The following is a 24,633-nucleotide window of genomic DNA, read 5'->3' as shown; positions in this document are numbered from 1 at the left end:
TTTGCTGAAGATGACTGGCCCTGAGCTAACATCCATGCCCATCTTCCTCTACTTTATACGTGGGACACCTACCACAGCATGGGTTTTGCCAAACGGTGCCATGTCCACACCCAGCATCTGAACCGGTGAACCCCGGGCCACCAAGAAGCAGAGCCTGAGAACTTAACCGCTGCGCCACCAGGCCGGCCCCAAGAAAGAAAATTTAAACAATCAACCTGGAGTTCCCTCGTCCTGCCATATCCTTCTCCTTCATTCTTAATGCAAAGACCCCGCCCTATCACCCCGTGCTGCTGCTCTCGAAGAACTGGTTTGGCTGTGGGCAAAGGAAACTAACATTTTTTGAGCATTTCCAACATTCCAGGTACCTTACTTATATTTTAGTTTATGAAGCAGGTGTTAGTTTTCCCATTTTTCTGAGGAGAAAACTGAGGCTCAGCGAGTTTAGGCCCTCTGCTCTACATCCCCCAGTGCAAATCTGTTGGCTGACTCGAAGGCCGATGCTTGCTTCCCTCCATCCCAGCGTCTCCCGTGCCAAGGACTGTACGTACGCTGCTGTTTCACATTTATCTTTTTGAAAAATAAGACTGTTCAAGATAGGAACGTTCCAACAGCTTTATTCTTTAATCTTTTGAAGGACACTAGTGTGTAAGGCTATTGTCAGGTCCAGCTGGGCTGATGGCAGGCTGTGACTTGAAGAGGTCCCCTTGCTCAATCCCATTCTTGTTCTTCAGCATTTTCTTTTTAGGAGGTAAATATGATCATTAGTCACTATTCAACTCCTACCTTTAAAGGTTAGTACTAGAAAAATGAATCCTTGGCCTAAGTAGGTGAAACCAAAACCATATTACTATGTTTGTGATATATGCATGTACCATTCTATATTTGGGCACCCTACATGCTCTAAAAAATGAAGCCGGCACTGAGTCCCACAAAAATGAAACCCATGCTAAGTTAATTAAACATGATATAACAGCATCAGAAGGGCAACAAAAGGCTATTTTCTACAATTTTACAATTCTTTTCAATTTTCAAATATTAAGATATTTTCTTAAAGCCAAATAAATGTATGGTTAAGTGCACTTTGAAATATCTTTAATTATGCATTTCTGTTGTACATAATTATCATGGGATGCAAGTGAGCCAAGGACTGGACACACTTACCCCCTGGGTACTCACTCTGGCAAGTCTGACTTCGGCTTTCACTCTAAAGGCAGTATCCCAACTACAGCTTGGCAATTCCAAGGCACCTTGGAAATTAGAGCTATGGAGCAGGATACTGTAGACCAAGAAGAGTAGGTCACAGCCCTTTAAAGCTTTGCTTGGCCTTTCTTTCCAAGCTCTGTAACCCATCGCTATGATAGAGAGTGACAAAAGGGTATCTTGCTGGGGTAGGAGAGTGTGAAGTAGGGCGAGGAGGAGGCAATACTGATTGAGGCATGGGCTAAAAATATATGAAAATGTTTAGCCCAGAACTGCATAATTTCAGCCTGGTAGGTTTTGCTAAAAGTGATATGAGAATCCACTTGCAACATAAAGAAAAATGAAAGCAAGCCTGGTTTCTCTGAGTCATCGTCTTCCTCCCCACCTGACAGACAGGCTCCGCTTTCAAGCTGCCCCGAGCTTCACTCCACCCATCCCGGCCACTTGGCTGCCTCTACTATCTATCCCCTCTTCCTTACCCAAGTCTCACTTCCCAAGTTCTTCCCTTGCCTAATTCCAAACTCTTATTTCCTCAGAGATTCTAATTTCACCGAACTTACATTTGCTCTGACATGTAATCTTATTTTTGCCCATCCAGTCTCCTTTTCCCTTCCAGGGAAAGCTTCCAGCGAGAGCTTTCCTTTGGGGAACCACCCTTCTTCCATTGCATGCTCAAGATGACTGCCTTCTCCTGGCCAAGAGGATTTTTATTGGTGAAATTCATGGAAAAAGGCAAGGGCTAGAGAAGTGGGCTTTGAGGCACCCTTCAAATTATGCCTGTTGTAGCTCCAGCTCCATTCACTCCTCAGCACAGTCTCAAGACTGGAAGGGAGAGTCTGCGAAGGAGACGAGCCTGTGACTTGTCTAAACCGCACTGAGTATAAACTAGCTGCCTTTTACAGATAGTCAGTAGTGAGGAAACGTAGATTTTCTGATAGAGTCTTCCTTAATCTACTTCATTATCACACAAAATTTTACAAGAGTGGTTTGTGGTTTTACGTCTCACAAGAAAGTAATACGTGGTTCAAAAGAACTGAGTTAATTAATTTCTTTCTGCAGAGTCAAGTGATTCCTAGCCCCCATATAAAGCAGAGTGGCTGCAGCAACATTGACTTTTTAAACTTGTCTTAAAACATTTCTTTCACATTCTTTTAAATTCTGTATTGCCAAGATTCTAAGACAACTGTCTTTCTTAGAAAAAGAAATCCCTGATACAGTGTTATAAAAATAATTTCCGCTAGAGGCTGTGTCTCCGTATTGCTATTTTCTGATTTCAAAGCTGCAGGATGCAGTAATTTCTTCCAGTCTAATTTCTTAAGGCTTTGTAACCCTCTGCCATTAGGCCCATGGAAAACACTTAGTTCAAAATCCTAATTTTATAAGTAAAGAGATAAGGCCTATAATTTTGTAAGTAAAGTCAAGTACTTGTCTGAGGTCAAACAAGTATGTTAACAACAGAAACAAAAGTAGAACTCCTGATCCTAAAGAGCTCTTAAAGTTTAGATGTGATCTTGCCTGGCATTTCAGGGAAGGTCTGGCTTCTTCAGATCCCTAGGTTCCAGGACCAGGTATCAACATGAACAGTACCTGAACTTCGTCAGAAAAAGGTATTAGTAATTTCTACCACTCTGACTCACTTTCCTTTTTTCTTTTTCCTTTTAAATGTTTATTTTCAATAACCCTTGTTTGTGTGAATAACCTGCTCCTCAACAACCCATCACCGGATTGTTTCCCTCAGCAGTTCTCAAGTGTGATCCCGAAACAGGGTCAAATGGGAGCTTGATAGAAAAGACAACTCTCAGGTCCCGCTGCACACCTGCTAAATTTTGGTGGAGGGCATCTAGTAATCGGTGCTTTAACAAGCCTCTAGGTGATTCTGATGCACAGTGACTTTCAAGAACTACTGATTTAGATGATCTTTGCTTGAGTTAATTATAACACTGGGGTTGCAATATGGCGAATTTCCATCGAACGTTTATTAGCTGGCATTCTTCTTCCTTTTCTTTTTTCTTGAGATATAATTGACATATAACATCGTGTAAGTTTAAGGTGTACAACATGTTGACTTGATACTTTTACATATTGCATATGATTACCATCATTGTGTTAGTTAACATCTCCATCATGTCACAAAATTATCATTTCTTTCTGAGTAAGAACATTTGAGATCTACTGTTTTAGCAACTTCGAAGTACGTAATATAGTATTGTTGACTATAATCCCACAATGCTGTGCATTAGATCTCCAGACACACTCATCTTCTAACTGCAAATTTGTACCCTTTGACCAACATCTCCCCAATTCCCTTGCCCCCAGCCCCTGGTAACCACCATTTGACTCTGTTTCTACAAGTTCAGCTTTTTTACGATCCACGTGTAAGGGTTATCACATGCATTTGTCTTTCTCTGTCTGACATCTCACTTAGCATAATGCCCTCAAAGTCCATCTATGTTGTCACAGATAGAAGGTTTCTTTCTTTCTCATGACTGAATGATATTCTATTGTATGTATATACCACATCTTCTTTATCCATTGATGGTGATACCGACCCTGATATCAGTTTCCCCACATTAAACCCAGCATATATGGGGTTAAAACGAAAACACTCATTCCTTGCTTACTCTCTGGCTTCCTGGCTCCAGAATCCGCTATCCTCCATGGAGACAGACACCATCAAGGACAAGCACCTGGACCATCTCCTCCCCACAAAGAGATGCGGGCTGGTGGGAAAGCTGCTGACCAGCAAGGTCAAGGGCTCGCTCCTCTCTGCAAATAGTCTCAAGGCCAAAGACAGGGTGGTGGGAAAGCTCCGACCAGCAAGGCCATATGCTCCCCCTCCGCTACCTAAAACCCCAAATAAAAACCCTTCCTTTTAGCTTTTCGGGGAGTTTGGGATTTCAGTGTTAGCTGCCCTCTCTCCTTGCTCAACGCTGTGCAAAAATAAAGTTCCTACTTTCTTCCACCACCCCCGGTGTCAGAGATTGGCTTGCTGCACAACGGGTGAGCCAACTCACTTCAGGTTCTGTAACAATGGACACTTAGGTTGTTTCCATATCTTGGCTCTTGTGAATCATGCTGCAATAAACATTCGAGTGTAGATATATTTTCAATATCCTCTTCTCATTTCCTGCAGATATATACCCAGAAGTGGGATTGCTGGCATATGATAGTTCTATTTTTAATTTTTTGAGGAAACTCCATACTGTTTTCCATTGTGACTGAACCAATTTACATTCCCACCAACAGGGCGCACACGTTCCCTTTACTCCACATCCCCGCCAACACTTGTTAGCTCTCATTTTTTTGATAGCCATTCTAATGGGTGTGAGGTGATATCTCACCACGGTTTTGATTTGCATTTTCCTGATGGTTAGAGATGCTGAGCATCTTTTCATGTACCTGCTGGCCATTTGTATGTCTTCTTTGGAAAAATGCAGCTCCTCTGCCCATTTTTTAATCAGATTGTTTTTTTCCTATTGAGTTGTACGAGTTCTTTATACATTTTGGATACTAATCCCTTATCTGATATATGGTTTGCAAATATTTTCTCCCATTCCATAGGTTGCCTTTTCATTTGGTTGATCATTTAGCTGGTATTCTTCTAGACAGAAAACCTTCCCTTTGCTTTACCCTATCTTTCTCCCTCTTCTCTCCTCCTTCCCTCATCACCATGGATTTACAGATTTTGGAAATTCAGTGTGCTAAAATCAGTTACAGTCACCATTCTTTTTGATGTCTAAATAGCTCTTCATTTAACTGATGGAATCCTCCTCAAGCTCTTTCTGTGTTCTTTCCATCTGGCTCCAGGAGTTATTAAGAGCATCCTTGCTATGTGACACAAGAAGACTCGGTGATTCTCGACTATATATTTGCCTGCTTTTATATTGACTCGAGGGCAGGAACAAAGGCTGTTACTTAACATTTACTTGAAGGGACTTGATATCTAAATAATGTTCTACACAATAAATGTATTCAAGCAAGGTAAATGAATTCGACCATTATTTTGGAAAGGGCAAAAGGCTGTTCAAAATTACATTGAAATCCCTGTGATTCTTAGACTAGGATGGTTCAGAATAGGTGTAAATTGTAGTGTTTTGTTATGACTTTAGGCTAAGTAATTTGACTCAGACGTCTGATCCTTAATCAACTAAAAGAGATACCGATTCATAACAGACAAGAGCATGCTAGAGATAGTAAAATGAGATATTTGGTTGCAGTCTTTAAATTGTATAGTTTTTAGGATCTGTGTAATACAACACATACACAGCTAATTAAAATATCTCAATGCTTATCAGAGTAACCTAAACATAAAATTAATTTGCAAATTTAATATGGCTATTTAAAATAATTAATATTTTAATGCTTCATAGTAACCTAAACATAAAAATTAACTTGCAGAGACAATAAAACTTTACCCTTATTAAATGATTACGGTGAGCCAGGCACTGTACCAGGTGCTTAACATGTATTAACTCATTTATTGCTTCCAAAATCCCTGTAAGGTAGGTGCTTTTATTATTCCTGTCTTACAGGTGAGTAAACTGAGGCAGAGAAAAGTTTAGTGTCTTACCCCAGGTCACACAGCTAAGCAGTGGTAAGCAGCCCATTCTCTCAACCACCACACTGTAATGCTTTTCTACATTTGCACTAGTAAATATAATTAACTAAAGAGCTTGCTCTATGATTAACATTATTTAGTTTCACAATATTTTCAGGAAGAGAACAGAAGCAGTGGGATTCTGTGGCAAGAGCCCAGGAATTTTGAATGTCGAGACTTGCATGTGAGTTCCAACTAAAGCTCATGTACGACCTTGGGCAAAAACTGTTCTGAGCTTCAGTTTCTTCATCTATAAAATAAATCTAATAATAACTTCACTCCTTACCTCATAGTCATGAGTATTAGATAGTATAATGGGTGGGAAAGTGCTTTGTAAATTGAGTTAGACACATAATCTTAACAATACAAAAAAAATCTTGTTTTTCTATTTATAAAAGGAGCTCACATCTTGGTTTTAAATATTCTAGATCCTTAAACTATTTCTCTTACAGTTTATTTATGACTGAATTTTTCAAAGTGGCAATTTTCTTTTTCTTTTCCCCCAGAATTATTTGACTTCCCATCCTGGACTTATTAAAATTTTATTATATCATTATGCAAACATAGTTTCTTTTACACACTTCTCCCAGGGGCAAATTTTAACATCTTGTCATGCTTCAATTTTATCTGCAATATAAAAGCACCATAATCTGCTGCTTTGTGGCTCATGCATTTGTGTTTTGCATATTTCATACAAGAAAAAAGGGAAAAAAAGAGAAGTCTGCCAGATGGGATTCTCTTTCCAGGCAGAGAAGAACTAGAAAAAATTTGCATGACCACCATCTCTTCTGTAGACAAAGGATACTTGTGTTCAGGACTGGCAATTGGTCGCAGAGTGACAAACCCATGCGGGAATTCCTGAGGCAGCCCTAGGTTTACAATCCGAGTTTCTTAAATATTCCCAAGATGCAATTATTTCCAAATTTAATCAACCCCCAGAAAATAGCTAATTAAAAATAATCATATAAAACAGCAGGCCCTTTCTCCAAAATTAAACACACTCTTTCTTTTACTGGCTGTTTAGACAAGTCTTGCAAAAGCCCAGCCACCTGTTCTGCAAGGGGAGAAGAGGTGCTAGAGTTCCTAGGAGGTGACTGTTCTTGGCAGCCACCTCCACCCAGTCCTTCCTGGAATCTGTCATTGTCAGCTTCTGCTAAGATATGACTTTGTACGTGGTGGGGAAAGATAGGCAAGGAATTTTTTTTTTTTACTTCTCTTTGTATCCCTTTCCCATACTCTTGTTTATATTCTTTAAATGACACAATTACATTAAAGCTCCTAAAATAGTGTATGGCACGGAGAAGGGGTCCAACAAATGTGATCCTCCCTGCTCGTCTCTTTGCCTGCCTGCCTCCCTGCAGCCTGGCTGCACCATTTCCCCGCTCTGCCTTCTACCCAGGAAGTTGGGTGTGGTTCCCAGCAGGTCTGGTTGGGATTTACATTTAGTTTGCATTGATGATTTAATCCATCCTTTGGGCTTTTTTCAGTTGAAAACCTAGCAGAATACTTTTCTGACCAAATTTATTTTTCTTGAAATTAAAACCTCACTGAACAGGGGCCGGCCCGGTGCCGCAGCAGTTGAGTGCACATGTTGCACTTCCGCGGCCCGGGGTCCACCGGTTCGGATCGTGGTGCGGACAAGGCACCGCTTGGCACGGCATGCTGTGGTAGGCGTCCCACATATAAAGTAGAGGAAGATGGGCACGGATGTTAGCTCAGGGCCAGTCTTCCTCAGCGAAAAGAGGAGGATTGGCAGTAGTTAGCTCAGGGCTAATCTTCCTTAAAAAAAACAAACAAAAAAACACATCACTGAACAGAATGTCACAGAGTAAAACTAGTATGTCGAGGAGTATTTTCCTAAAATCAGGAAATTCTAAAGAATTCGTGGACCATAAGGGAGATACTTGGGAAAGCAATACTTTGGAGTTGAGATTAATGTTTTTCTCCAGTTCAGTTTCTTTCCTGATGAATGTTAACTTATCTTACTAGCTAGAGCAAACAAACAGAAAACGAGAAACAATGAGAAAATATTTTAAGTTTTTGAGTTGTGCATTTTTCATGTTGACATCCACTTAGCAGTGAAGAGATGAGCTCTGGCTACTTAGGAAAACCTAAATTCTTTTTTTAAAGGTTTTATTTTTTTCCTTTTTCTCCCCAAAGCCCCTCAGTACATAGCTGTATTATATTCTTCATTGTGGGTCCTTCTAGTTGTGGCACGCCACCTCAGCATGGCTTGATGAGCAGTGCCATGTCCGCACCCAGGGTTTGAACCAACGAAACACTGGGTCGCCTGCAGCAGAGCACGCGAACCTAACCACTCGGCCACGGGGCCAGCCCCAGGAAAACCTAAATTCTTAAAGCAACATTTTATTGCACCATTTTATTTTGTAATGTCCTGCAGCTCTGTTTTTAAATTTTTAATTAAATTATTTTAATTAGATTTTTTCATCATATTGTTGTCTGTTTTATCTTTAATTGACATATACTTTACTCAAAACACAGATACTAGGTGTGCAATTCTGTGAGTTTTGGCAATTATATACACCTGTGTAACCCCAATCAAGATATAAAACATTTTCATCATTCCAGAAAGTTCCCTTGTGCTCATTTCCAATCAATCTTACTCATTCCGGCCTAACTCCAAGTAAATACTGTTCTGATTTCTATCACTATAGATTAGAGAGATACACTTGTTTTGAACTTATGCAAATAGAATTGTTGGTGCCACTCATGTAAACAGTAATCTTTACTATACATATTAGAGATTTTCTTCTTATTAACTTTTAAATCAGGATATAGAGTGTTGCTCCTGTCTCTGATGTATAGCCAATAAAACAAAAGATTAACAGGAACCAAGGACAGATGTCTGCCCTGCTGAAGAACAGATAGCTGCCCCACCCAGAGACCCAGATGCCTCCCCTACCTGGAGACCAGCCCCCTGTATAACTGGCCTGTAATCTTTGTTCTGTGAGATGGTTCTTTTGGACATTAGTCTGCCATCTTCCCCCTTGCTAGCAAACTGTAATAAAACCCTTTCTCGCCTACCACCTTGCCTCTTGACTATTGGCATGTCTTGTGGTGGGCAGATGACCTCCCTTGGGAGGTAACAGAATCAAGAACTATGTACTCTTTCTTTAGGTCTTGATTCTTTTGCTCAAAATAATGTCATCAAGATGGCAAGTCTCTCAACCATGTTGTTGCATGTATCAGTAGTTTGTTATTTTTTTGTGCTTTTTTGTTGCGGTAAAATATACACAAAATTTACCATTTAACCATTTTTAAGTCTACAATTCAATGGCATCAAGTACATTCACAGTGTTGTGCAACCATCACCACTATCCATTTCCAGAACTTCTTCAATACCCCAAACTGAAACTTAGTACTCATTAAACAATGACTCACTATTCCTCCTTCCTCTAGCCCCCTGGTAACCACTATTATATTTTCTGTCTCCATGAATTTGACTATTCTAGGTATGATTTAAGTGAATAATACAATATTTGTCATTTTGTTTCTTGATTCTTTTACTTAGCATAATGTTTTCAAGATTCATCCACATTGTAGTATGTGTTAGAATCTCATTCCTCGTTAAGGCTGAATAATATTCCGTTATATGTATAGACCACATTTTGTTTATCCATTTATCTGTTGATGGACATTTGGGTGGTTTCTACCTTTTGGCTATTGTGAATAATGCTCCTATGAACATTGGTGTACAAGTATTTGTTTGAATCCATGTTTTCACTTCTTTTGGGTATATTTCTAGGATTGGAATTGCTGTATCATATGGTAATTCTATGGTCAACTTTTTGAGGAATCATGAAACTGTTTTCCATAGCAGTTGCACCATTTTACATTCTCACCAGCAATGCATGAGAGTTCCAGTTTCTCAACATTCTAGCTAATACTTGTCATTTTGCTTCTTTTTTTTTTTTATAATAGCCATCATAATGGGTGTGAAATGGCATCTCGTTGTGGTTTTGATCTGCATTTCCCTAATGGCTAATGATGTTAAGTATCTTCCTGTACTGGTATTTGCTATCCAGCTTTCTTAACTTTTACCTACATCTCTCCAATCTCTCTGTAAGAGTGATTTAAGATAGTATATAATCTAAATATATAATGTAAACTACAAATTTTTAATTTTTACAGAGGAAGTCAATTTGAAAATATTTTAGAGGGATTGACATTTATTATTTTTGTTTCACTGTTGCCAAGAAAGGGCCTAATTACCAAAGTCAGAAGAAGGAGAGAAATAATAAAAATCAGAGCAGAAATAAATGCTATTGAAACAAAAAAGGCAGTAGAAAGGATCAATGAAACAAAGAGCTGGTTCTTTGAGAAGATAAATAAAATTGACAAACCCCTAGCCAGACTTACAAAGGAAAAAAGAGAGAAAGCTCAAATAAACAAAATCAGAAATGAAAGAGGAGAAATAAAAACAGACTCCACAGAAATACAACGGATTATAAGAGAATACTATGAAAAATTATATGCCAACAAAATGGATAACCTTTAGGTAATGGATAAATTCTTAGACTCTTACAACCTCCCAAGGCTAAGTCAAGAAGAAACAGACAATCTGAATAGACAACTCACAAGGAAAGAGATTGAAACAGTAATCAAAAGCATCCCAAAGAATAAAAGCCCAGGACCAGATGGCTTTCCTGGGGAATTCTATCAAACTTTCAGAGGGGATTTAATACTCATCCTTTTCAAGCTATTCCAAAAAATTAGGAGGGATGGGACACTTCCTAACACATTCTACAAGGCCAACATTACTCTGATACCAAAGCCCGACAAGGACAACACAAAAAAGGAGAACTACAGGCCAATATTGCTGATGAACATAGATGCAAAAATCCTCAACAAAATACTGGCAATCTGAATTCAGCAATACATCAAAAGGATCATACAGCACGATCAAGTGGGATTCACACCAGGGACACAGGGATAGTTCAACATCCTCAAATCAATCAACATGATACACCACATCAACAAATTGAGCAATAAAAACCATATGATCATTTCAATTGATGCAGAGAAAGCATTTGACAAGATCCAACAGCCATTTATGATTAAAAAAAAAACTCTTAAAATGGGGATTGAAGGAAATTATCTCAACATAATAAAGGCCATATATGACAAACCCACAGCCAACATCATACTTAATGGCAAAAACTGAACGCCATCCCCCTGAGAACAGGAACAAGACAAGGATGCCCACTGTCACCACTCTTATTCAACATAGTACTGGAGGTTTTGACCAGAGCAATTAGGCAAGAGAAAGGAATAAAAGGAATCCAAATAGGGAGTGAAGAAGTGAAACTCTCGCTGTTTGCAGACGACATGATCTTATATATGGAAAACCCCCAAAAATCCATTGGAAAACTGATAGAGATAATTAACAACTACAGTAAAGTTGCAGGGTACAGAATCAACTTACAAAAATCAGTTGCTTTTCTATACTCCAATGACGAATTTACAGAAAGAGAACTCAAGAATATAATTCCATTTGCAATCGCAACTAAAAGAATAAAGTACCTAGGAATAAATTTAACCAAAGAGGTGAAGGACTTATACAATGAAAACGATAAGACATTACTGAGAGAAATTGATAATGACTTAAAGAGATGGAAAGAGATTCCTTGCTCATGGATTGGAAGAATAAACATAGTTAAAATGTCCATACTACCCAAAGCAATCTACAGATTCAATGCAATCCCAAACAGAATCCCAATGACGTTCTTCATGAAAATAGAGCAAAGAATACTAAAATTCATATGGGGCAACAAAAGACCCAGAATTGCTAAGGCAATCCTGAGAAAAAAGAACAAAGCTGGCGGTATCACAATCTCTGACTTCAAAATGTACTACAAAGTCATAGTGACCAAAATGGCATGGTACTGGTACAAAAACAGGCACACAGATCAATGGAAAAGAACTAAAAGCCCAGAAATAAAGCCACACATCTACCAACAGCTAATCTTCGACAAAGGTGCCAAGAACATACAATGGAGAAAAGATAGTCTCTTCAACAAATGGTGTTGGGAAAACTGGACAGCTACATGCAAAAGAATGAAGGTAGACCACTATCTCATGCCATACACAAAAATAATCTCAAAATGGATCAAAGACTTGAAGATACATCCTGAAACTATAAAACTCCTGGAAGATAATATTGGTAGTACACTCTTTGACATTGAACTAAAAAGGATCTTTTCAAATACCATGTCCTCTTAGACAAGGGAAACAAAAGAAAAAATAAACAAGTGGGAATTCATCAGACTAAAGAGCTTCTGCAAGGCAAAAGAAACTAGTATCAAAACAAAGAGACAACCCACCAATTGGGAGAAAATATTTGCAAATCATATATCTGACAAGGGGTTAATCTCCATAATATATAAGGAACTCACACAGCTGAACAATAAGAAAGCAAACAACTCAATCAAAAAGTGGGCAGAGGAGATAATAGACATTTTTCCAAAGAAGATATACAGATGGCCAATAAACACATGAAAAGATGCTCAATGTCACTAATCATCAGGGAAATGCAAATCAAAACTACACTAAGATACCACCTTATGCCTGTTAAAATGGCTACAATCACTAAGACTAAAAATAACAAACGTTGGAGAGGGTGTGGAGAGAAGGGAACCCTCACACACTGCTGGTGGGAATGCAAACTGGTGCAGCCACTATGGAAAACAGTATGGAGATTCCTCAAAAAACTAAAAATAGAACTACCATATGACCCAGCTATCCCACTACTGGGTATCCACCCAAACAATCTGAAATCGACAATCCAAAGTAACATATGCACCCCTATGTTCATTGCAGCGCTATTCACAATAGGCAAGACACGGAAGCAACCTAAGTGCCCATCGACCAATGAGTGGATAAAGAAGATGTGGTATATATATACAATGGAATACTACTCAGTGAGAAAAAAAGACAAATTCACCCCATTTGCAATAACATGGAAGGACCTAGAGGGAATTATGCTAAGTGAAATAAGCCAGACTGAGAAAAACAAACACCAGACGATTTCACTCATATGTGGAATATAAACAAGTACTGGGACAGAGAACAGTTGAGTGGTTACCAGGGGAAGGGGGTGGGGGGTGGGCACAGGAGGTGAAGGGGAGCACTTATGTGGTGACAGTCAAGAAATAATGTACAACTGAAATCTCACATTGATGTAAACTATTATGAACTAAATCAAAAATAAATAAAATAAAATACTGTTAATATAGAAAAAAAAGAAAGAAAGGGCCTAATTAATTCTACCATGTCCTATCACATCATTTTATAAATGAAAAGACAGTTTTTTAAAAAGAAGAAAGAATAATGCCAAAATAAAGGAAAGCCTTTTGAATTAATTTGGCTTTAAGCAAAACTCATTTTATTGTCCATATTTTTCTCATTCTTGCTGTGGTCCAGAAAACCCAGCTGGTTTTGAGATTCACTGGTCTGGAGCAGCCATCTCCAAAGGGAGAAACATGCACCCAGGGGGTGCACAAGATCTCATGAAGAGAAAATATCCGAACTTGTATTCATTTTTTATCTGGAAAATAAGAAAGAAATGAAGCCTTCTGCTATTGAGCACACAGGCCAATGCTGGCCCCCTCACTCAGCCACATTGAGAGAAGAGGGCTCCAAACCATGGGTGGTTTGACAGTGGGACTTCCACTTATTCTTTGGCTTTTAGCATGTTAGAGCACTTGTGGAATGTTGTAGCCTAAGTAAGCCTACTTAAGTGGATTTAGTGGAACATTTATAATACTCCGTAATGAGGGGGAGGTGTGGGGAACACCTCTTTCTTTTTCTTTTTTTTTGAGGAAGATTAGCCCTGAGCTAACATCTGTGCCCATCTTCCTCTATTTTATGTGGGACTCCTGCCACAGCATGGCTTGACAAGCGGTGCGTAGATCTGCACTGAGGATCCGAACTGGTGACCCTCGGGCCACCGAAGCAAAACAGGCAAACTTAACCACTGCACCACTGGGCCAGCCCCCTAAGATTAGCCCTGAGCTAACATCTGCCACCACTCCTCCTCTTTTTGCTGAGGAAGACTGGCTCTGAGCTAACATCCATGCTTATCTTCCTCTACTTTTTACGTGGGATGCCTGCCACGTTGAAAAAAACTGAACATAGAACCAGATCTTTGTTTCAACACAAAGTGATAAATGAAAAATTTCAATTGTGACATATTCAATGATAATGCTTTCACTAATTATATTGTTATCATTAATAATTATATTTTTAGTAAGAGCAAACTTTTTGTACCAAGAATAACTAAAATAAATATTTTCTAGGGCATATGTTTTTTTTTTTTTTTTTATAAATATTGGTTTTGGTTGTGGTTATTTTTTTTTTTTTTTTTTAAGATTTTTTTTTTTTATTTTTTTCCTTTTTCTCCCCAAAGCCCCCCGGTACATAGTTGTGTATTCTTCATTGTGGGTTCCTCCAGCTGTGGCATGTGGGACGCTGCCTCAGCGTGGTTTGATGAGCAGTGCCATGTCCGCGCCCAGGACTCGAACCAACGAAACACTGGGCCACCTGCAGTGGAGCGCGCGAACTTAACCACTCGGCCACGGGGCCAGCCCCTAGGGCATATGTTTTAACTGAATGGAATATGTATACTATTTATAAGTTAATAAATATAGATATGTTAGGAGTACATGCTCAAAACTTTTTTAACTCAGTATATCCAAAATATTATTTTAACATGTAATTGGTAAAAGTTATTAATAAGATATTTTACATTCTCTTTTTTTTTTTTACTAAGTCTTTGAAATCCAGTGTGTGTTTCACACTTAAGCACATTTTCATTAGGACCAGCGCATCTCGAGGGCCCACACCGTGGCCATTGCAGTGGACAGCACAGCTCTGGAGAGTCTAGCTTTAGCTAGAATTCACTTCCTTGTTTTCAATGCCGTTCCTAACTTCGGCTGTTTCATTCTGGACTAGGCTGTTGAACACAGGCAAGTGTAGTATATTTCTCCGGCAATCTTTCAAAACAAACAACAAAAATCAGGAAGAAACCATCTGTCAAGAACAGTGTATGCCTAGTTCTCTGTGGGTTTATTGGAAATAGTCTAGAGTTTTTGGACCTTTGCGTCTAGAATTCCTTATCTACTCCTTTACCAGGTAGAATCTATTCTGGGGAAGTCTTAATATAGGTTCAATAACTCCTCTGTCTACCCTTCTCCAAAATAGGATTTTAGCTAAATGTTTTTAACCAGAATTGTGGTATTTTAGCCAACAATTCTATTGATGTGTCTGGATTTTATCAAGTGTGTGGCAGGTACTTCTTTTAACACTTAATCACTCAAAATTCATTGTGCTTGCTTAATCTTATATATAGTACTTAAACAATGCAGATACAATCTAATGTAGCCTTATTCTCACACCTCATGAAAATGTAGTAGATAATGTCTAAGACAGGCAATTATTAAACTAATTTCTATAAATGTAACTCAGCAAACAAAGGCCTTAGATAAGAACTTGCCTTGAAATTAGCCAAAAGAGGAACAGGGCTGCAGATGTTGATGCAAATTGGCTTGGTTGATGCAAACGCAAGCTACAGGTGAATCATTCCTATCTGTTTATTAGGCCCGGAAGGGCAGTAGAAGATTTTTAGCTCCTGGTTTTACTTTTGTCTACGAGATTGGTTATTTTTAAGCAAAAATTATAGAAGATTGGTTGTTATGGGGTCAGTTGTGCCTTTTAGAGCTCTGTGAGAATACCAAGGTCACCTGGACCAGTCTCTCTCATTTTAGAGATGAAGAAACCAAGGTCCCAGGGGTTGGGCTGGGCTGATACCCAGGTCTTTTGACTCCCTGCCCAGTGTTTTTTCTATTAAGCCACTGAAGGACACAAATAAGCAACACTCAAAAGAAAACATACAAGTGTCAAAAACACGTATAAAAAGCTTATCGTAATTAAAGGATGCAAATTAAAACCAGAAGATACCATTTTCAGTTAAAAAATTGGCAGATACAAAATTATAACGAGCTTGTTTTTTTATTTTTTATGTGAGATTTTTGGGAAATAGGCACTTAAGTATTCAGCTGGCTGATGCCTGAAATTTCACAAATAGTGATCTACTCCTTTGGCTTAAAGTTTTATCTGTTAAACACGAGAAAAGAAGTAAAACGTTATGCTTCACTAATCTTACTAACCTCAGGAAGAATGAGTGCTTTGGCTTCTTTCCTGAGAATGGGTTTCGTTAGGGCAAAGGGAGAAAGCAAAATGGCGATAGGTTCTTAAGAGTGTGAAGGTGTTTATGTGCAAAAGTTCAGGAGACAGAGGCAAATGGCTTTTCTCCCAGTTTACTGATGACTGGCTCTGATAATAATTTAAGTCCATGATGGGATAGGTTCAGGATGTTAGAGTCACTTGAAGAAAAACTTTCAGAAAAAAATTTTTGATCTTTTTTTCTTATATTCTTCATAGTTGGCATTTTGGTTTGGAGTTCATTTGGTAAACATTCTTTCTTTTGCCTTTTTAATTGAATTTACGGAGAGGTTCTGTTTCTTAGAGATGGTCCTTGAAGCTGGAGATGAATGTTCAAGTCATCACTTCTGAAGTCCCTTCCTTACACAAGACCTGTAAAAGGAAGACTCTTGCAGGCTCAAGACGGTGCTGCTAAATACTGGGTACCTTCCGTCCACCCAAGTGGCAAAAGTGGGAAAGCAATAAGGCTCATATCTTAATTCCTTTGGATTAATGATCCTTGATTAACATCTTTATACAAACCTTGCCTCATTCCAAAGCAGGTCTGAGGCAGCATGAACTACCGTTACATTCAACCCAGGGCTCTTACTTGCAGAGGAGAGATTGCCAAAGAACCAGGGGATTTGTAGGTTTTTGTTTGTTTGTTTAGATTCTTGCATTATCTTATTTCATAGTAAAATAAGCCAACTAAATTTATTATCATAAGCAATTTTATATTTGCATAATATTTTATAATTTACAGAGGACTTTGAAATCCTGTTTCATCTGACTTTCCCAACAATCTTGCGAGCTAAGGAGGGAAGAGTCTTATCAGTTTGCAAATAAGGAAACTAAAAATGAGAGACTTCTAATGTCAAGGTTACTAAGTGGCAGGTAGAACTGAGATTTAAATGCAGGCCTCCTGATTCCAAGCCCTCGTTCCTTCCATTCTACCACATTGCCTCTCAATAAAAGCCAAGGAAAAAAATCATCCATCATTCCAATTAGGATGATGAATCCCCATCAACATCATTGCTTGAAACAAAACCCCTTTAAAGTTTTCCTCAGTTCTTTCCGAGATTCCATAAGCTGCTGCCTCAGGCAAGTCCCTGAACAAGTATCTCCTGTAATCATCTGCTCTGGTCAAGCGGCCACTCTCAAGCAGCCACTCTACCCCTTTGCTATCACTGACCCCTTGTTGAACTCACCACTCCACTGGCATCACTTGGTCTCTGCTGTCACCACGGTAGCAGAGAAAGTTGGCTGTTCATCAAGATCTAAACACCCTCTTTGCCACAGAAAAGAGATGTGGTTGGGACATGCCTGCTCAGCCAGAGGGCGCATGGCCTCCCGTGCTCCTAGGTGTGCTGACTAAGCTCTAACCAGGGGAACTTGAGTAAGGGTGATGTGCTAAAGTTCCGCATCTCTTACCTAAGAGGAAATTCCTGGCACTGGACTTTCCCTCTTCTTTCCTTTTGGCTTAAATGGTGATGACTAGACTGACCTTGGAAGGTACACGTCAAGGGTGGCGGGACACCCATCAACATGGGTCCCTAAGTGTCTGTGTGGAGCAGAGATGCTCGCTAATCAGGAGTTCTCACATAGGACTGTTATGTGACAGAGAAGTCAACGTCTATGTGGTTTGAACTGCTGGACTTTGGAGTCTTATTACAGATGTTTAGTTTTTTACTCCAATATCATCACTTTAGCTATTACCCCTTGACTGTTCTTTCCTTGGCTGCTCCATCACATCTATATGAAAGCTCTTTAATTTCTCACTGTATATCAATACCAGGCTATAATTTTAAATGAGACATTATAGAAAATTTGGGGACAAAGGAAGGAAATCACTCTGAGGCAGCAGCTTAGCAGATAGGTCTTTTGTGTCCACCAGCCCTACCTCACTTGCTTTATTGCTGGCCTGCTTCACCCCAACTAGGGCTTCTACCCTGCTATGCAAGCACTTTGGGCCTTTCTTTATTTGATGTAAGGATGGTCAAGAGTGGGAATATCAATTTCCCTTGAAATACTATTCCCAAGCACAGAGGGAAAAAAGCCAACAGCAGACAATGTGATGTCAGTATATTTCTCAATGTCTGAGTTATTTGGTCATAAATAACACTACATATGAGGCCCCAAGAACCCATGTTAGCCTAAATCACATTCAGTCTATTTCTTTTTCAGGCTCTCTCCACTAAGAGTTCAAAACACCCTGAGATCCAATCTCACTTCAAGTTACCTTGTTACACTTTGCTTTGAAATTTTCCGTTTTCTGAATTCTGAAAATATTTATTTCCATTTTTAGGATAATGAAATACACCCAGAACGACTTAGAGATAACTATGCAAATCCCTTGTGTTCTGTTTTTTGGGAGTTATCACACTTCTTTTGGCTCAAATCCTACCCCAGATCAAGAAACTCATCCATCACTCTACTACACCCCTTTAAGCACTCTGGACTTAAGTTCTAAATGGATAAACAAATTTAATAATATTTTAATTCATGTTTAATAAAATTGAAGGGTAATACCATCAGAAATGGGCGATCATATCACTTTCCTTCCTAGATGGAGAAATCACCTTAGGAGATAATCCTGAGGGCTGTTTCGCTGCTTTCTGCTAACAGTGGACTCATTTACATAATCTGCCAAGGAGAGAGAATTCAGGTCTGCTGAGGATAGGCTGATCCTAGAAAGAGAAGGGGCCCCGCCACATATCAGACCCTTTTCCTGACTTCACTCATTGGATGCTTTACTCCTCTTCAGAAAAAGAGTGGGTGAGCAAGGTGGAAGAAAGGGTGGAAGCTCATTCCCAACACTCTGAAAAGATTGAAGGTGCTACTTTATGGGTAAAAATGGAACCCAGGGAGAGGAAGAAAATGGTTTCTCAAATATTGGGTATTTCCCCCTTTTCTCTTTCATACGAGGTTGTGCTCTCCAAGCAAAGATATTAATAGACTCCAGGCTTTTTCCTTAAGTAGCTTCAAAGAAACCTGAAATGGCAAAGAGAACTGGAGGGAAAGCCACAGCAGATGAGCGATTTCAACAGGTCTGTGGAAGGCTAAATGATGAAATGCGGGAAGAGTTACAGACAAAGGGATGCAGCTCTGGAGAAAGCTGACATGCCTTGAAGAACCTGGGAGAGATGGCTTGGAAATGCTAGGTACAAAGAGGAAGTAAGATAGGGAGCTGAAAATAGTGTAGTAATTCCCATCTGCACGGGAACAATCAGCCAAGCCCACCCTCCCCCCTCACACCGCACACACAACACCTGGCAGAAAGTGTTTATTTCCCCCACCCAACCCCCAACACAAAAGAGAGGGTTCTCTCTAACGGATGATCTTATAATTATAGAACAAAGCCCCACGTGTTGGCATTTAGGAACTCCAGCCCGTTCCTCTTCTGCTTCCCCCCAAGGGAAGCAGTTAGTCGACAAGCTTTGCTCATATGTACAGATTTATGAGGAAAACTCAAGACAGAAGAGGCCATGATAGAAACAAACGACCTTAGAGGAAAGTAAAAAAGATGGAAAATATGCCAGAAACGTTCAGAGACACAGAGGATCAACCCAAGCGGCCCAACACTCAAATCTTGTGTTACAAAAAGAAAGAATAGATTCAGCATTCAGCATTGTAAGAACCTCAATTCACCATTGTAAAAACCCTGAAAACGGAAGATAAAGAGTGCTAAAAACTTTGAGAGAATGGAGAAAATGAACTAACAAACTAAAGCAAAAACAGGTAATCTATAAAGAAATGAGAAACAAATTGAGCTCCGATTTCTTGTCAGCATGACTGGGTGCTAGAATACTAAGGACCAGTGTCTTTCAAATTATGAGGGAACAGTATTTCCAGTTCAGAATTCTGTGCACACCCAAGCTATCCATCAAACGAGAGCAAAAGACTTTTTTTTTTTGGACAAGTAACATTTAGGAAAAAAGGAAACGTGATCATCCTATTTACTTCGATGCAGCAGTGAACAGCGCTATATAGTCATCCACGGTTCTGCTAGGACCACCCCACCTTCAGTGGTCACCCTCTCTGCAGCAGGTATGGTGGATTAAAATTGCCACAAACTTTCCCTTCCCACCCTCTCTTTTCCTTTCCCTCCTTTCTTTCAGTTAAAAAGTATTTATTGCAGGTGGCCAGCAGCGTCAGGACTGAGGACGCAGCTGAAGAGGATTTGAAGGGCTCCTCATCTCGTTCAGAGTCCAAGTTCAAGTTCTCACAGTGGTCCACACAGGCCTGACATGACTGGCTGTTGTTTTTGAACTCTTAGAATTGCTCTGTAGAGAAGCAGGGCAAACAAGTCTAATTACAGAACACTGTAAATGCTATCAACCTTGACGATGCAAATTACAGCAGACGGAAGTAAGCAGGTAGAAAGAGGGGAGGTGATGGTGCGATAATGTCTCCCACCTTATGAACTTAGTTGATTGATTTTAAGAAGTGTAAGTATACTGAAGGTATAAAGGTATCCAACAGAGGAACTAAATAAGGCTGTATCATCTATCTGGAGGGGAAGGAAGGTGGGAATGAGGGGTAAAAGTGATCACAATCTTCAATCAACAAAGAAAAACAAAGTAATAAAAAACATTTAGTTTAATATCAATACTTCATGGAGAGAGAAAGGCTCTGAGATTACAGGTGCAGAGAGAGGCCCAGCTGCCCCCGAGTCCCACCCCAACCCAGCCTTCCAGCCAGATGTGAGAGGGAAGCCATCTGGATGTTTCAGCCCCACCACGATCTGACTGCAGCTGCGTGAGATACCCCAGATGAGACCAGAAGAAATAATCATCCTGCCAAGCTCCAGCTTACCCACAGAATTGAGAGATAATAAAATGGCGGTTGTTTTCAGGCATTATGTTTTGGGGTGGTTTGTTAGGCAGCAAAAGATAACTGAAACAGGCATGTTTAATCTTCTGCCAGAAGTCACCCACTTCCTGCTCAGGTTCCAGAATATCAATCCCAAAATTCCAAGAACCAAAGAGAGTGAGGGGGTGAGGCGGGGAGATAGGACAGAGAGGAGAAAGAAGACAGTAAGATTTACGGTTGCTACACGGGGTGAGACCCCCGTGATAAGGGAGTCAAAGGACTTTTATACTCATGAATGTCAAAACTCAAGTTTGGTTTTTTGTGTGCCACTGCTATAAATACCCCACCTTTATCTTCTCATTTTCTTCCAATCTTTGGTAAAGATTACTACCCACAAATTGCTTTATATGAGTAGAATTTTGGTAAAAATTAAGGAGCTGAATTCATGGCAGGACACATTCCTAGGGAAAACTTCAGAACTCCAAGGAGAAGGCTTATTCACTCCCTTCCCTGTAGGTGGACTTTACTTGGGCTTGGCCCAGTGATGCTCCTGGGGCATCAGACTGTGAGCAGATGACCCGCATCTCCCCTGAACAGAAGATTCTAGAGGCATGGCAAGTTTCCACCAGGCCTTTTGTCCCTGTGCCCTCTGCCATGAGAAGGGCATATCCCCTATAGGAGCTGCTCCATTAGCCTGGGTCCCTGAAGGAGAGGACACATGGACCCATTCTCGAACCACAGCCTGGGGCAGGGCTGAAGGAGCCAAACCACAGCCACTGAACTGTAACAAAAGCAGGAAATAAATATTTGTTGTTGTAAACTACTAAGATTTTGAGATTGTTATGCAGCATAAGCTAGTGAAAGTCAACTAATAAAGTCCAAACTCTGAAACCTTCCAGAGGGGAGGAAAGAAATCTGGTAACTTACAAAGGGACCCAAGTCAGACAACATCATACTTGAGATCAGCAACCCCAGGTTTTAGAAGGAAATGGAGCCCTGACTTCAAAGATGTGAGAGAAAATTCTTCTGACTCTAAAATCTGTAACTGATAAAACTATGCAGATATACTCATATATGCAAGGACTTGGAAAGTTTGCCATCCATGTGCTCCTCATGAAACCAAACATATATATATCTGTATATACAATTTGTTTGGAATATATATATTCCATTATACTTTATCCTACCAAAATGAAAAGAAAAAAAATTCTTTCCCGTTAGTGAAGGTATAGGGAGATGCAATGGTACAGGGAAATATGTAAGTTCATTCATTTCTAGAGAATTTAGAAAAACGTGAAAAATTCTAAAGATGTTCCCACCTTTTGATCCCGCATTTTCATTTGCAGTAGTTTATTTGAAGAAAACTAGCGTGACTGTGGGCAAAGATTTAGCTACTAAGATGTGGCATGAAGCATGATGAATAATAGTGATAATTGGAAACAGCCTATTGTACATACGAGGCAGGCATTAACCAACTATGATGTCAAAACTTTTAAAAATTATCCCTTTAAAATAAATCATGAGTATCTTACAAAATTTTTTGAAAAGATACAAAAGTCGGGGCCAGCCCCATGGCTGAGTGGTTAAGTTCACGTGCTCTGCTTTGGCAGCCCAGGGGTTCGCCGGTTCAAATCCTAGGCGCGGATATGGCACCGGTTTCAAGCCATGCTGAGGCGGCATCCCACATGCCATAACTAGAAGGACCCACAACTAAAAATACACAACTATGTACCAGGGGGCTTTGGGAGAAAAAGGAAAAATAAAATCTTTAAAAAAAAAAAGATACAAAAGTCTATTCAGTAAAAAATAAACCTTTTTCTAGTCCCATCCATCCTCCAGCCACTGAGTTTCCTCCTTGAAGGCAACTGATGCCACTTTCCCTTTCAATCCTTCTGGAGACATTCTCTCCCTAAATTTGTACATATACAGCTATACATTTTTTTCTTTCTTTTGTGGTAGCATACTACCCACATTGCTCTGCCCTTGGCTTTTTACACTTAATTCTTCTTAAAGACTGGTTAGTATGAGCACATGGAGAGCTACTTCATTCTTTTCAACAACCACAGAGTATTCGTTTGATGAGTATCTCTTAACTTTTCTAGCTATTTTGAGAAGACGACACTTGTGGAAGATTTGTAGAAAAACATTTAATAACATGGAGAGATGTTCATGATTGATTAAGTGAAAAAAATTAAAGCAGCAGATTACAAGTGATTGAAAGCTCTGTTAGTCTACAAGTCTACAAATAGGCTATTTCAATTGCTTAGGACACACGGACACAGATTCACATGAAAGCTTGGCATTTGCCATTACAAATTCCTGGAATGATACAACCACTGTCCCCTTTGTCCTAGCGAGTTGGCTCTTGTAACCAGGGAAACATGATCTAAAGAATTATTGAGGAGATAGTCCAGCTAAAGATAACAAACAGGGTTATATTGTTCCCTGGTACTTACTGATCTTTGTGTGTGTCTGTGTGTCTGTGTGTGGTTTTATGACGTTGACAATCAGCGATTGGTTCTCATCTGCACTGTGTTGGTTTTTGAAAGTGGTGACGGGTACAGAGGTAACGAACATACAGAGCTTGTGTGGTGAATCTTCATCCTCATTGCGTTTTCTGGACAACTGTATGTGGATACTGAATGGGACATTCCTTATTTATTAGGCCTAGACAGCTTTGCTGAGCCTGTTTCAATGAGTATACCTGGGCTTCCCACCTTCTTCATGGCAAATTTCTGGATCTCTTTGACTGTCTGAGGGTCACCCTTCTTGAGCCCACTCCATGATGCACTTGTGGTTGTTGATGGTGTATTCTCCGGTCACTATCTCATTGACAGCAGAACACTCTCCTTCTTCTTGCCACCCTTCCTTGCGGGATCCATTCTGCTGGGCCTACATTGGAAAGGCTTGGTGATCTTTACGCACTTTTTTTCCTACCATGCTCACTTGTGATGTCAGCCACCACCATGGCAGGAGCAGCCAACCCCAGAATTTCCTGCTGCTTGAAGTCAACCCACGAGTGAACTTCACCACCACCTCCTTTGCTTGCTAACAATTGAGTTAGAAATATATTGCAGGCATGGGCTAATCAATAAGAGGTCTTTCAGTCCTTCAGAAGTTATAAAACCAACCCTAATAGGAAAACTGTTGGGGGCCAGCCCGTGGCTGAGTGGTTAAGTTTGCGTGCTCCTCTTCGGTGGCCCAGGGTTTCGCCAGTTCAGATCCCAGACACCGACATGGCACCACTCGTCAGGCCACGCTGAGGTGGCATCTCACATAGCACAACCAGAGGGACCTACAACTAGAATATACAAGTATGTACCAGGGGTCCTTGGGGAGAAGAAGAAGGAGGAAAAAAGATTGGCAACAGATGTTAGCTCAGGGCCAATCTTTAACAAAAAAACCGTTGGAGTCCCTGGGATCAGGCCCTAGCAATCAGTCTGCCCTGCCCCAGCTGACTTTCCCTTCTGGCCTCCCTCTGGCTGGACGCTGGACCCTCACTGGGAAGCGATGACAAGAAAGAAGAGACAGGTTCAGACCCTGATCGTTTGAAAAGCCTGCCGTAGCTAGAACCTTATGTCTGCTCTCCACACATGGTGTTCGTATTGAAAACAAACATTTTGTCTTTTAAACTAAACTTTTTACTTTGGAATAATTCTACACTTACAGAAAAGTTGCAAAGATACTACTAGACATTTCCTGTTACCCTTACCCAGTTTCTCCTAACGTTAACATCTTACATTACCATGGTACATTTGTTAAAACTCAGAAACCAATGTTGTTGTATTACTATTAACTAAATT

At 40.0% G+C, this 24,633-nt stretch overlaps 1 protein-coding gene and 1 pseudogene across 1 annotated transcript in view; both read right to left on the bottom strand.

Moving 5' to 3' along the window:
* Positions 1-24,633, bottom strand: part of CDKL4 (cyclin dependent kinase like 4) — a 95,848-nt gene that overhangs the window by 5,712 nt on the left and 65,503 nt on the right. The window lies entirely within an intron of this gene.
* On the bottom strand, positions 20,092-23,955 carry LOC139045605 (large ribosomal subunit protein eL31-like; annotated as a pseudogene).

This window comes from Equus asinus, chromosome 6 (assembly GCF_041296235.1).
Source record: "Equus asinus isolate D_3611 breed Donkey chromosome 6, EquAss-T2T_v2, whole genome shotgun sequence".
Lineage (NCBI taxonomy): Eukaryota > Metazoa > Chordata > Mammalia > Perissodactyla > Equidae > Equus > Equus asinus.
This window is presented reverse-complemented; position numbering and strand designations above follow the sequence as displayed.